This window comes from Podarcis tiliguerta, assembly GCF_965153285.1.
Source record: "Podarcis tiliguerta genome assembly, chromosome: 8".
Taxonomy (NCBI): Eukaryota; Metazoa; Chordata; class Lepidosauria; order Squamata; family Lacertidae; genus Podarcis; species Podarcis tiliguerta.
In genome coordinates, this window is record NC_139541.1 from 56,692,485 (window position 1) to 56,706,891 (window position 14,407).

Sequence of the window (14,407 nt, forward strand, 5' to 3'; positions counted from 1 at the left end):
CAGGTCAGTTACAGGGTGTTGATAAAGCAGGAATGCCTTTTGAGAGGTGTAGGGAAGATCAGTATGGGAGAAACGCTTCATACAGACTAGGGACCAGACTATATGGGAAGAGGGAAAGCTGAGCAGAGCCTTAAGTCTTTGGGTGAATGCAGGAAGCTGATTCAGGAAACCAAAGGGGCAGTCACAGAGAAGGAAGCAGCGGAGAGAGGAGAATTATTTGCACAGAACTGTGCATTGTACGGAGGCTCTGGGGCTAATGAGCTAAGATGGCTGGGGGCAGAGGGGCTCCCACTGAGCCTGAGGGGAGAAGAGAAAGGTGAGGAGGGCTGAATTTCATATATTGATTCGAAGCAAGCAGGCAAATCTCTCATTTCAAACAAGCGAGGTGAACCACCGTGTAATAGGGTCACAGCCTGCCTGCTGTTTTACCAGTCTGCTCATTTTTACTTTTAAAAGTCTTACACTGGTTGCCAGTGCAGGTGATGGAAGAGCTGGAGAACTGAAATCTAACCAAGCAGCACCTCTGTACTACGGCGTCTGACATAATTTGTACCTTCTGAAACAACAATCCTTCAGACAATCCTTCAAAATCACACTTCCCGAAATTTTGCAATGCAGTTCTCCAGCCAACTGCGTCTAAAAATACATATACTAGGGGAAAGTGTGCCTTACAAAAGGCATATATTGATGAAAATAAGATTTAGGAATGCATTACATTAGGAGAAATTGCTTTGCAGAAATGTATCTGTTAGGGGAAATTGCCTACAAAAATGTGTACATTAGGATAAATTTGGAGAGCCAGTGTAGGGTAGTTGTTAGCAGGCTGGACTAGGAGTAGGTAGGCCTGCCAAAGTTTGAATCTATACTTGCCCATGAAACACACTGGGTGGCCTAAGGGCGGTTGCTCTTCCTCTAACCTACCTTACAGGGCTGTTGTTTGGACAGCTGCCAGAAAACAGAGCTGCGTCCCTTTTATCTCCTACGCTGGTGTCAGCAGCTTACCTTTACAACTGACTTCAGCAATCTGCAGTAAACGCTCTGAAAGGTACCAACATAATCTAGCTAGCTATGCAGATGTGCAGCAGGTGGTATGTGCCATGTGTTGTAGTCAATTCCCATCACCCAAGAAAGGAAGGTGCAATAATGTGTGCATGTACTGGGTAAGAATGAAATTAAAACAAAAATATTCTTAAAAACCAACCTTGTTCCTTCCCCCACACCCCTTCTTCTATATGAAGCTTGCTGGAAATGTTTGCTTTCTCCTCTGCTTTATGAACTCTGTGCTTGTACCAGGAGACGCACAGCTAAGTGGGGGAAGCTGTTTGTTTAACCACCTGACAAGGCTCCAGTGTCTTTTGCTAATGGCACTACAAGGAAGATGCTTTTTGTTGTATTGATCCAACTGGCCACGGAGCCTTGGGAGTCATCCATTTGGGGCTCCTCCTCTCCGCCTCTCCATCCTTTGCAGGCACATCTCAATCACACAGTGGGCCTTGCCACATGTATCACAAGCGCTGTCAAGGACACCCGCCCGTTCTCACCCCCTGATATAATTTATGCTTCCTCTTTGCCATTCCTCAGCAGAAACCTTGCTTTGCATTTGCGGCGGCTTTCCAAGTTGAACATTAGCACACTTGCCACTTTAAATTTCTTCACCTCGTTCATTTATTTAGGCTCTTCCCCTGTTGTAACACCTGCTGGTACAGACATGTCCAACTGATGTAATACTTTGCTCCAGCTGTGCTGTAGTAAGCGGAGCAGCTGTGTGACTCGATTCAAGTATCAAGTGAGCTAACCAACTATCCCATTTGCCTTAGGACCATCCTCAGTTTGGCACAAGTGATATTCCCAGTGCTTGCCAGGAGGGGAGGTGGTAAGCCTTTTTAAAGGGCTTAGATAAGAAGCAGAAATCATTCGTGAAATCCACACCTCCCACTCCCCCACTCCCAATGCCCTTTTAGTTACAAGTTTGGTGATATGGAACCCATGGCAAAAATAAGATACTATAAAGTATCTTAATAAGGTAACCAATCACACGGATAGGACAAATGTGGGCTTCCATTTCCCCCCATCCTTGACCATTGGCTGTGCTGGCTGGGGCTGATGGAAGCTGGAGTGAACAATATCTGGAGGGCCACCAGTTCCCCACCCTGACTTAGCAGCAGTGGGGAGGGGGGCTATGACACTGAGCGGCCCATCAAACTTCATTGGCTTCTCAAAGTGGCCCTCCTGGAAAATTAGTTGCTGAACAGTCCCTGAAAGGAGTTGGAAGACAAGAAGGATATTCCAAAGCAGGAACAGACAGCATTATTTATTTATTTTGTAGTGAATTTGAGGATCAGAGGTATTAGTAATGGAGCATAGTCCTCAGCAGTCGTGTCAAAGGGGCAACAGGACTTCATAAAGCAGTGAACAAGGTGGAGAGAGAACGCATTCTCACATGCCAATCTGCCTGCACCTTGAGGTCATCGGAGGAGGAGTGACTGGTTGCCCCTGTGCGAGAGGAAGTACAAAGCACCAGAATCCACAGAAGGGCCTCTTCAGTGGTGGCTCCATGTCTGTGGAAGATTCTTCCCACGGAGGTGAGTCTAGCGATGTCAATGTTTTCTTTTAAGAAACTAGCAAAAACATACCTCTTCCAGTAGCCCTTTGGATGAAATGATGATTGAAATAGTGATGAATCGTTTGATGATAATGCCTATTATGAATTATCCAACTGTTTTGATTTCTTTGGTATATTATGTTATGGACGTACATACGTTGTGTTGTTTATTATGCTGCAAAATTATAAAAAGTTTTGTGGTCTTTTGAAAAGAGGGGGTATGATGTAAATTTCTTAAATAAATACATAAATAGGAACCATTACTCCCACCACCACCATTACATGTAGCCTTTGTTAGAATTCCTGCTCCATGATTGCAGTCATGGGATTTTTGTCTATCACATTGCGCTATATGTTTTGACTCCACAAAATGGGAAGTGATGGAGACAGGATGTTTGTGTTACTGTGTTCCGTGAAGTGGTACTATTGTCATTTGTTTTTTCTCTTTGCTGTCTGATGCAAGAGAGAGAGGGAGCAATGTTTCAGTGATCCGTGTGTGTTTATATGTAAATAAAGTAGATTAGCCAAAATGCTGAGTTACTGAGGTCTGTCATGTATGATGAACAAACTCTGTGGATCCCTAAGTGTGCCGATGTCGGTTGGCATCGGTTGTTGTGATGTTCGGGCTGAAGAAAGCTTATGAAGCTCCTGAACGATCGACCGGGAGGGAGGGAACATGCCAGTTGGGCATGTGTCTCCGCCAGAGTCCTACTCGAGTGTAGGCTGAACTCTTGACAGCCTTGTCTCATTCCTGTCTCAGACACACCAGGATTTCCTCCTTCCTCTATGATGCATCAGTTGTTGCTGTTGGAACTCCACAACCACAACACAGGGCAGTTTATTTGTGTTTAATAATTAACAATCATCTTCCCAAGGCCCCCCTGAAATGAAAGTTTCGGCGATCAACGGCAAAACTAGCAACCAGCCGGCGAGGTTGCCCGTCCCGCTCTCTCTGCGCATTTGCCTGCCCATCTAATGAGCACAGAAGCCTGCCGCTGACCCAGCTCACTGCCGCCTTCTCCGCCTCTCCGTTAATTAGTCTAACTCAGCACAGTGACTCAGCGACACAGCCTAGGGACATGTATAAATAATTACAAGAATAGGCATGAAATTTAAAAATGATAAAAAGAGCCATTATTTTCTGGGAGACAGCCCATGGAGAGAGGGAGAGAGAGGCCTCGTCAGAATCTGCCTGCAGCTGGAGAGCACAGCTGTCCCAGGGATGAAAAGGCTTGCGGTCCAGAAGTGGCTCATCATCCAGCAAGTGATCGTCCCCCCCATCCTGGGCCGCAATCCTCAGGACCCTGCAGCTTTCGTATTGTTGCAGAAGGGTCTGCGCAGAAGGGGAAGAAGGGGGTTAAAAATAATAATTAGAAAACTGCATGATAGTAAAAATAAAAAATTATTATTTATACCCCGCCCATCTGGCTGAGTTTCCCCAGCCACTCTGGGCGGCTCCCAATCAAGTGTTAAAAACAATACAGCATTAAATATTAAAAACTTCCCTGAACAGGGCTGCCTTCAGCTATCTTTTAAAAATAGGATAGCTGCTTATTTCCTTGACATCTGAAGGGAGGGTGTTCCCCAGGGTGGGTGCCACTACCGAGAAGGCCCTCTGCCTGTAACCTCACTTCTCACAGTGAGGGAATCGCCAGAAGGCCCTCGGCGCTGGATCTCAGTGGCTGAATGAAGGGGGTGGAGACGCTCCTTCAGGTATACAGGACTGCGGCCGTTTAGGACTTTAAAGGTCAGCACCAACACTTTGAATTGTGCACTTAGTGCCTTTGATTGTAGGATGTGACCTTCACAAGTGCCCAAGTCATCTGCAGGAGGGGGGGGTGTATCCCAGACCTACACTGCTTGACACTGGAGAGAAAACAGAAGGAGAAGGAGGGAGGTCTAATGAGCAATGGAGAAGGCTATTTCAGGTTCTTTCAGTTTGCCAGCCTTGAGTTCAGTTCTCCCCATGTCCACATCAGTTTATGATTTACTTATTTTTGAAAAGCTTCTAAAAATTCATCAGCATTTTGCTGCGAATTTCTTCTAAGATACACGTTTTTCCATGCAATTTTGCCAACTACATGCACCTTTGTAAAGCATTCTCCCCTAATGCAATTAGCGTTTGTATGCTGTTGTCCCTGGTATTTGCATTTACATGGCAAACTTTAGCCCAGTATATACACTTTTGCACACATTACATGGCTGGAGAACTGCACTGCAGAATCCAGAGAAGTGTGAATTCCCAAATTCCCAAGGATGACCATGTTTCAGTTTGCATATTGTTTCGGAAGGTGCAAATGAGGTAGGTTTGCCTTTAAATGTGAACTGATTTGAATTCCTCCCAGCAGAGACTTTTCCTTCTGACTCACCACCTGATGGATTTAGGGAGGAAGTCGAGATGAGCAGGTCCCCCCCCCCCCATTTCATTTCTTGATTGCTTTGTGCATTTCCTGCTCTGCCTCTTGCCCCACTTCTCTGGAATTCTCGCTGAACTAGAAGAATCTCTAAAATTAATTCTGGAACAGCAGCATGTGCACTTTCCTGCAGCTTTCAATCCCTTCTGTTCATTTGAACTACCCCTTCCCCCTTTTCTTTGCATGCCCGATGCACATTGGTAATTTATTCCCATGTGGAATTTAGCAAAGCTCAGCATTGTACTACACACAACTATTTTCCTGCAAACCTATGACTTTTGTGTAGGAAAACCGTGAGTTTGGGAATTCACACTCATGTGTGACAGAAACATATAAATATTTGCCAAAGTTAACAAATGCACACACACAAGTTTCTAAGCAAAAGTCCTGTCTCCAGGAGACCTGACTCCCACCAATTTCAGTGGCAACCACTTACAAAATAGTTACTGTAAAAATCTCTACTCTCTTTGTAGATTCTCAGCTCAGGACTTGCACAGTTTATCTTTGGCCTGACCATAAAAAAGCAAATATAGGGGAACAGACTAGGTTGATGTCTGCTGTTTCCATGAACTCTTCTCATTGTGAGATTTTTGTGGGTGAGAACCCAGAGACTGAGATGGCAGGTGTGTCAGAAGAAAAATACATCTATCTATCCATCTATCCATCTATCATCTATCTATCTATCTATCTATCTATCTATCTATCTATCATCTATCATCTATCTAATCAATGCATTTCTCTTCTGACACACCCTGTAACATTTTAATATGTAACTCTATATATTTGTAATGTTTTGTTGGCTATTGTTGCTTCAGGTTTTTGTACACCGCTTAGATATATATTTAGTATATTAAGCTATGTCTTGTCTCAGGATGGAACAAGCAGTATAGAAACCAACTTGTCAGTCTTCACTTTGCCATTCACTCCATTGGAAGGATGGAAACACCTGTGGGTGTGTCGGATGCAGAGAGGAGAACTGAGAGTTGTTGTTTTTTCCAGGAGCAGAACACTCAGGCTATAACTCCTCTGAGAGCCCACCATCCCAGGCCCATCAAGCCATTGCTCCCTCGCGCCTTTCCAAGGGGACTGGATGTCACTTCCCTTAACTCAGTGCGGGGCTCTGTAACCCCCGAGCGAACGGAGCCAGCAAGGCCTCAGGGATGCACAGAGAAGTTCAAACCCGGAGAAAGTCAATATTTAATTTCTGCCAGCCTGTGAAATATCATTGATTCGTGCTTGGGGTAGCAGAGGGGTGAGGTGGTTTCGGGGAGTGTTTTCTGGCAGGGAAACTTTGCAGAGGCAGGAAAAGATGCGGAGGTTTAATTAGGCCGTGCAGTTGCCTGGGGGTGGGCATGGGGTGGGGGAAGCTAACTTGAATTATGGGCTACTGAGAAACATGTCAGTATAATAAACATTTGTTACTGGCCTTGTACAGCACAAACTGTTCAAACAACAAGCACTGAATACTGTACGATGGAATAATACATTGTACAACTGCTGTGAATACTGAAAAGCAACAATCATTGCATACTGTACTATATATACCAGGACAGCAGGGGCTGGCTAGGGGCCATCTAATTTTGTCACCCTATTTGAAGGTAGCAAAGTTGGGGGCAGGGCATAATTTTGGTGGTTTGGAGGTATGCGGGAAGGAAAGCCAGCACAGCTTACTGACATTCATAATGGTGGCTGATGCACCATTTCCCACCCTTCAAATTCCCCTCAGAAAATCACATTTATCCATCTGAGGGGATTGGGGGTGGGGATGGAGGTTGTTGAATGGCTAGAGAAGAGTAGCCACCTCCCACTTCAGAGCCAAAGAGGAGTCTAACGGATGGTTTTGGTGTGGCGCTTCAGCCTGTTGGACTGAAGGAGCAAACCAACATGGCCGCCTAATGAAGTCATTTTTCCCTACTTCAACAAATGCATTGGGGAAAATCCTGTCAGCAGCCAAATGAGGATTTATCAGATCTGATGCATCACCTTTCCTTAAGCACGTCAAACCGTGACAGAAGAATGTGCCAGCCTCTTGCTACTGCTGGCGGGAGCCTAATTAAGAGAACTGACGGCTGGCTTCTGCATCCCTGATGGGATTGGGCAGAGCCCACCTGGGCCCAGTCATCAGATCCAAGCTGCAGAAGTCATATTTAGCCCTCTTCCTGCCTGCCCGCCCTGGGGGGAGAGGTTCGTTTAGCCGATGATGCAAGGAGAAAGAATAAAACCCAACCAACTTGTGGATGTTGACCTTTGCAGTGAAAATGGGACCCCTTTCCTTCCTGAGCAGTTCAGTATTCTCGGCTTCCCCCTCCCTGGCTCTCCTTGACACATTGCCTTCCGGAAAACTCTCCTGTCACAATGAACTCATCACCACCCCCTTCTTGAGTTTGTCTTCTTTTTTAAAAATTGGCTTCCTATCATACTTGGCATCAGCCTCCAGCTTCTTCGTTCTTTTAAGAAGAGAAGCATTCTGCATTTCTATTGCTGCCTATAGCTCGATTCACATGTAAACAGAGCGGCGTGGGCGACACTTCCCTGTAGCTTCCACCCACATCGCTCTGGCCAGGCATGGGAGGAAGAAGCCATGAGGGAAATCTCTCCCACCCTTTGAGTGTCCCTTGGGCTCCTCATTGCCATATCTACTCAGCATGGATAATGGGAACTAGCCTGGGCAGAAACTGTCTATCTCTGTGGCCACCCAGCCCAAGCCTGGTTGGCAGACCAAATAAATAGCACAGCTGGCCTGTTAGGGCAGATGGCGCCAGTGCCCCACCATTCCCACTTGCCTGCCTTGGATGGCCAAATGTTCTTGTTTCCACAGTGCAACCAATACTTTAAAAATTTCCCATTTAAAATGATAATAATAATACGTCTGAATTTCGTACACAGCATTGTGCCTGGGGAATTTGTTGCATTTTTCATTTGCTTCTAGTCAGGGGTGCCATCTTGGAGGGGGGAGGGGCCAAGGGCCTGCCAAAATTTTCAAGAGGGGGCCGGCCACCTCAGTGTTGTTCAGCGACGTGCACTCAAGCCACGCAACATGCTCATGTCATGCGAGCAAGTGGAAGAAGCCGGTGTGCCTGCTTCTAGTTCTTCTTGACTTTTTACTCATTTGAGTTAATCCTCTACTGAAAGAAAACAACACTGCAAAAAAGTGTGGGAGGCAGCTACCTTAATGCATTCTTTGGTATGATTCAAGATTCCTTTGTTGTGGTGTTTCACCAATATGTGTGCCAGCAGTCCTAATGGTGACTTGGTAAGGCACCACAGGGGGGGAAATTAAACCCAATTTGACCAGGGAGAAGAGCTGGTGGAGGAAGATTGGAAGAAATTTAAAGACTATTTACAGAAATATTATAAAATTAATGAATGTTAGAATGATGTTGGATTGAGGTTAAAGGGTTATTAGTAATAATGTGGTGAAGGAATATGGAAAAATGGAAGGTTAAAAAAGACGAAAAACTAAAGGTATAATATACTAAGATAAAGATAAGGACAAGATAGAGGGAAGGGATTTGCTGACTAAATAATTGAACTGGAATACAGAGAGGGGAGGTGTGGGGAAGCCCGGGAAACAAGCAAATGCAAGAAATACTATGATAACTGGGAGGCATTTAAAAGGCAGTTGGCAATGCAAGGGTTGGGAGAGTTCCTGGAGACTGGAGTTGCTCCAACAAACTCTAACGTGTTGGTTAGATTCCCCCAACTGGGTGCCCTCTGGCTGGTCTGCCTGGGGTTGATGGGATATGTAGTCCAAAACATCTGGGGGGGCACCAGGTTGGAGGGAGCTAACCAGACTTGACCCTCACATCCCAAAGCAGGGTGTGTTGACAGCCAGAGCTTCATTCCTTTAGTGATGATGCAATGAATTTAAAGAGGCAGCGTTCTGTCTTGTGACCATGTCCTGCCGCTGTTGAAAGTGCACCAGACCGAGTCCTGTTCTCTTCTCCACCGGTGAGAAGAATAATAGCCTCGTTCCATTGTAGGCGAGCTGCTGTTGTTTGGGTTGTTTGGATCAGGCCCACAGAGATGTTGTCTTGGTGGCAGCGCTAGGAATTGCAGCTCACATTTATTAACGCTTTATTAATATTTCAGGAATGGGTCGGGAGTCTGAGCCACTTTCTCTAATAACTTTTTATAATGCATAATATAAAATGCATTGGCCATAAATCACCAGGCGGTCACACCTTGGCAGGCTGCTATAGTGTGTCTAATCAGCTATTGACAAGGTTTTAACAATTTATGGCGAGGGTGTGTGGGCTTAAAAAGGGATTATTCAGGTTATTACGAGTGCCACATTTCAAGCTTGGCCAGAAGCACTCTGCTCGCCTGGCCAGTTTTGACTTGGGACTTCTGGGGGCTTCACGTATGAACCTTGAATCAAGGGTCCAGATCATAATCTTGTTCCACCCACTCTGGTACTAAAACTTCTGAACATTCTCTGGGGGGAAACAATGAATGGCAAGCCTTACACCCGCATAGTTCACACAAACTTTACACACTTCTCTTATGGCCTGTGCAGTAACCTCTTACATTTCTGCATCTTGAGGGCATTTGAGGTCACTCTCGAGGGCACAAGAGCAGGGCCAGTTAAAAGGTGGCAACCCTAGGAGCAGAATGCAGACATTCCTGTCATGGGACTAGAGCAGGAAGACTCTTTGGAAAAGCCACTCCGTTTCTCCATACTGTAACACTTGGCATTGGACTCTTCTGAGCACATTACCTTATTATCCTGCCATGATCTTTACATCAGCCCTGCAAGTTGGGTGGGCATTACACCCATGCTGCAGACAGGAAACTGAGGCTAAGAGAGAGTGGCCCTCCAAACCTCTCTATGCAGTCCCAGCCCCTGCATCCTCCCTGCAGTGCACACTCTTTGAGTGGCTGAAACTACTTCTTGCCTTGCCGGAGGACAGAGAGGGGTGGCAACAAGCCTGCAGCACAAAAGTAAGATGCACTACCCAATTTGGCCTCTGCACCCTGCCCACTACTGGCATGTGGTCCCCAGAAGGTGGTCTAGAAGTGAATGTGGCCCTCAGCCTGGAAAACTTCCCCACCCCTGATCTAGAGCATGGGTAGGCAAATTAAGGCCTGGGGGCTGGATCCGGCCCAATCGTCTTCTATATCCAGACAGTCCGGGAATCAGCATGTTTTTACATGAGTAGAATGTGTCCTTTTATTTAAAATGCAGCTCTGGGTTATTTGTGGGGCATAGGAATTCGTTCATTATTTCCCTTCAAAATATAGTCTGGCCTCCCACAAGGTCTGAGGGACAGTGGACCGGCCCCCTGCTGAAAAAGTTTGCTGACCCCTGAGCTAGAGCATCTGTGATGCTGAGTTTCAATGGAGGGGGTGTGCCCCAGTTTTATCATTCATAGTTGCACTCTTATGCATGTTTACACAGAAGTAGCTGTGATTCCTGCATTGCAGGGGGTTGGGCTGGATGACCCTTTGGGTCCCTTCCAACTCTATTCTATTTTTCTATTACAGTGGTACCTCAGGTTACAGCCGCTTCAGGTTACAGACTCCGCTAACCCAGAAATAGTACCTCGGGTTAAGTACTTTGCTTCAGGATGAGAACAGAAATCGGGAAGCCCCATTAGCTAAAGTGGTACCTCAGGTTAAGAACAGTTTCAGGTTAAGAACCGACCTCCAGAACGAATTAAGTTCTTAACCCGAGGTACCACTGTATTCTATGTCCTATCAAGTTCAGCAGGACCTGTGTGTACAAGAGTGCCGTTTCGGTCTGTTTCTCATCCGCTCTGCCTACAGCGGCATTCTGCAGCCGTGCAACTGTTTTAGCTCTTTAATTCACAGAAACACACACAGAAATTAATCAGGCGCAATTTCCTCTCCTAGATCGGAACATGAAATAAACTGGAGAGAAATCCGGGCGGCAATTTGACAGCACGGCGGTTCTGCGCACGAGGTCCATGCTGAAAACTCAATCAGGTTTTGTCATTTGAACATATTGTCTCCCTATTTGGTTCATTTCCATGCTGAGGGGGCCTGGTTTGGAGTTGATTGGAAATAATACATCCCTCTGGGCTCCGCATGTCACCCAGAAATTGCTGTGGAAAGATTCGAGTTGGTGTGTGTGGTCTGATAGCGCCTCCTCAAAGAGGGAGGGAGAGACAGGAAGGGGGAAGGCAAGTGGGGAGCAGGCAGGTGGATCTGATCCCTCTACATGGCAGTCAAGCAGCACCAGCCTAAGCAGATTTACTCATGAGTAGGGACGGATGAGAGCATCTGCTTCAGATTCTCTCTGTTTCTCATTTCCCCCCCAATCTTAAGCACAGTTCACCACATTGCACTTTATGTTACAAAAAAAGAGAGAAGTCCTCAAGAAAAAAAAAATCAGCCTTTTAGTACCCAATATACTTTTACCCAAGATATATACAAATTACAAACACCTTTCCCTTGAGAAGTGATGTGGCTCAGTGGTGGAGCATCTTCTTTGAATGCAGAAGGTCTGAGTTCAAATCCTGGTACTGCCAGACAGGGCTGGGAAAGATTCCCTGCTTGAAATCCAGGAGAGGTCCAGTCAGTGTGGACGATACTGAGCTAGATAGGCAAATGCAGCTTCCCATTTTGTGTGTGTTCTTGTCACTGATTTATGCATATTTATGCACACTTTCTCCTAATCCATGCATTTTTCTTCACCTTCTTTTGGCTGAAGAACTGTGTAACGAAGTTCAGGGGAGCGCAGTTTCCAACAGAGAGTGGTATTCTAGCGTGTGTCATTTCAGGAAGTGCATAGTGAGACAGAATTTGTCAAAACTGAATTTATCCTCTATCTTATTCAGGGTGAGTGGGGTCCTCTGAGCTCAAGGGGGCTCACCCCCAAGGAACTGCATGTAAGATTTCAACCTTCAAGCCACTTATGGCCACTTCACATGTGATGCTCTTGCATGTGTGCTTAAAGACTGCCAACTGTAAATGCAACAAAGGGCATGCTTTCAAGTCTATGTTTGCTTCAGGTACAATTCGTGGGAGAAAAGCCTGCCTATGATACCATGTAAGGCCTGATGCGGCTGAGACCTCCTAACTGAGCCATCACCTTTCCCTAGAAAGTGAGAAGCCAGCTATATTACTAGCCTCCAAATTCCCATCATTCATGAGGGCCATTCTCTCACTCTAGCGGGCTTGCCTCTACAAAACAAAAGACCATTTTAAAGCCTTGGCCATTCAAAAAACAAGGGCCCCTCTCCTTATCTTAGCCTTGGATTATATAAAAACATCAATATTTTTGTACGTTAATAAAACAGGATGGATTAAAAGTCAAGTTTAAATTATTAATTAATTAATTCCCCTTCTCCGTCAACGTCTCTTATCGTAATAATAAAGCAGGCAGGCAGACCAGCAGAGCACTGAAAAGTGTGTGTGTGTGTGTGTGAGTGAGTGAGAGAGAGAGAGAGAGATTCTCCACTCACATATTTTTAATCCTTTCTCTTTCTTTCTCACCGCCTGTGTGAAGACCTTGGGGTTCCTTGGTTACTATCTAAGTCAGGAACTCAGAAGCTGTCAATAGGCTCTGGCTGAGCAGGTGCTTCAAAGGACTCATTGGCTCTTCGCATTTTTCATGGCCCACCTAGTCCTGTATCCTGTTCTCACAGTAGCCGCCCAGATGTTCCTCTGGGAAGCCTGCGAGGAGGACCTGAGTGTAATAGCACTGATCCCCACCCAACTTGTGATTCCCAGTTACAGTGGTACCTTGGGATGCGAACGGGATCCATTCTGGAGCCCCGTTTGCATCCTGAATGGAACGTAAGACGCGATGGTGCACCTGCACGTGCGCGGGTCGCATTTTGCCGCTTCCGCGCATGCACGTGACGTCATTTTGAGCGTCTGCACGAGCAGCGAAACGGGAAATAACAAGCTCTATTACTTCAGGGTTGCTGCATAGCGCAACCCGAAAGCACTCAACCTAAAGCACATTCAACCTGAGGTATGACTGTACTTGTATTCAGAGGCAAATATTTCCTCCAACTGTGATGGTAGAACACAGCTGTCAAGGTTTGCAGGCATTGATAGCAGCCTCTTCCATGAATCCGGACACTCCTCTTTGAAAGCCATCCAAGTTGGTGGCCATTGGCTACATCTTGCAAGAACCAGTTCCATAGTTTAACTGTGCAGTGCATGAAGAAGTTCTTGAATCTTCCAACTACAGCTTCTTTTTTTATTTGTTGATACTTATTCAGATATAGAAACACATAGCCGTTGAAAACTATCTTTTAATCTAAAATACGGAGGAAAAACAGCTGCTTAATCGAAAAAAGGGCAATGCCACAAGGAAGAAAATACAAGAAAAGGAGAAATCTAAAAAAGCAGAAAGCAAGGGAAAAGGGGGAGAGGGAATTAAAGAAAGATCAGCTTCACTGGATGTCCAAGAGTTCTAGTATTTTGAAAGAGGGAGAACAATTTTATCCACGCCATGCATAATTTTATAAAATTAACTTCTTACTGGCCTCTTTCAGCTAAAAAGTCCTCATCAGGAAGTCACTCCTTCCCCATGATAATTCTGACCACCCCTTTTCTGCACCTTTTCCAATTCTACAATACCCTTTTCAGGGATTCCTACGAGATTCACACTGGTCTCTAGTCCATGAAGGGACATCAAAATGGTGTTCCTCTGATTGTCCTTGTTAAAGGCTGAATACGAGTTGATGGACAGTCATCTTTGTTATGTACTGAAGTTCTCGCCCTGGGCCAGCAGGGGGATACTGTAGATAGTTATGCAAATGAAGGATTGAAAGTGACGTTCAGTGATTGGATAGTTTGTATGCAAATGAAGGATCGAAAGTGATGTTCAGTGGTGATTGGATAGTTTTAGAAAATGGCAATAGTTACATTGTTCTGGAGCTCTATATAAGCAGGCTGACTGAGCTCCTCAGTCAGTTCTGTTCCAGCTTACAAATAAAGAGCTGCTTTGGAAGAATCACTGTGTCATCTGCTATGTTCGCCCACAACTTAACAATCTTGGTCACCTGGGATGTGTCACAGGCCAGACTATCCAGGCCAGGCTCCCACAAAATGCTCCTTGCCTATCCTGGGTGAGCACTGGCTTGTAGCTAACATATTAAAATTTTCTTTGTTGCAAACACTGGCATCTGACAACTGCCCAGGCATTCAATTTCAAAGTGGGGGGTTTCATCTCTCCTGTGGCTTCTCTTGCTGCCACCATCCTTGGCATATCCAGGTAAGCACTGGCACTTTTGGGGGGCATCATCAGCCTCAGCCTATTGGCCAGGTATGAGGCACACCTGGTCCACTGCCTTCCAGAAATTGCCTGCCGCAAACTTATCTCTCAAAGCTCAATTGCAGAGATGGAGAGAGAAGGAAACGATAAGGCTCCCCCTCCCCCCACATTTCTCCATCCTCCCACCTTGATGCA

General features: G+C 45.8%; 1 long non-coding RNA gene across 1 annotated transcript; it reads right to left on the reverse strand.

Moving 5' to 3' along the window:
• Positions 1 to 3,409: 3,409 nt before the first annotated feature.
• Positions 3,410 to 7,346, reverse strand: LOC310684968. Its single transcript, XR_014515011.1, has 2 exons — positions 7,262 to 7,346; positions 3,410 to 3,935 (listed from the first exon to the last, which is right to left on the reverse strand). It is a non-coding gene; the product is annotated as an uncharacterized lncRNA (long non-coding RNA).
• Between the last annotated feature and the right edge of the window lie 7,061 nt (positions 7,347 to 14,407).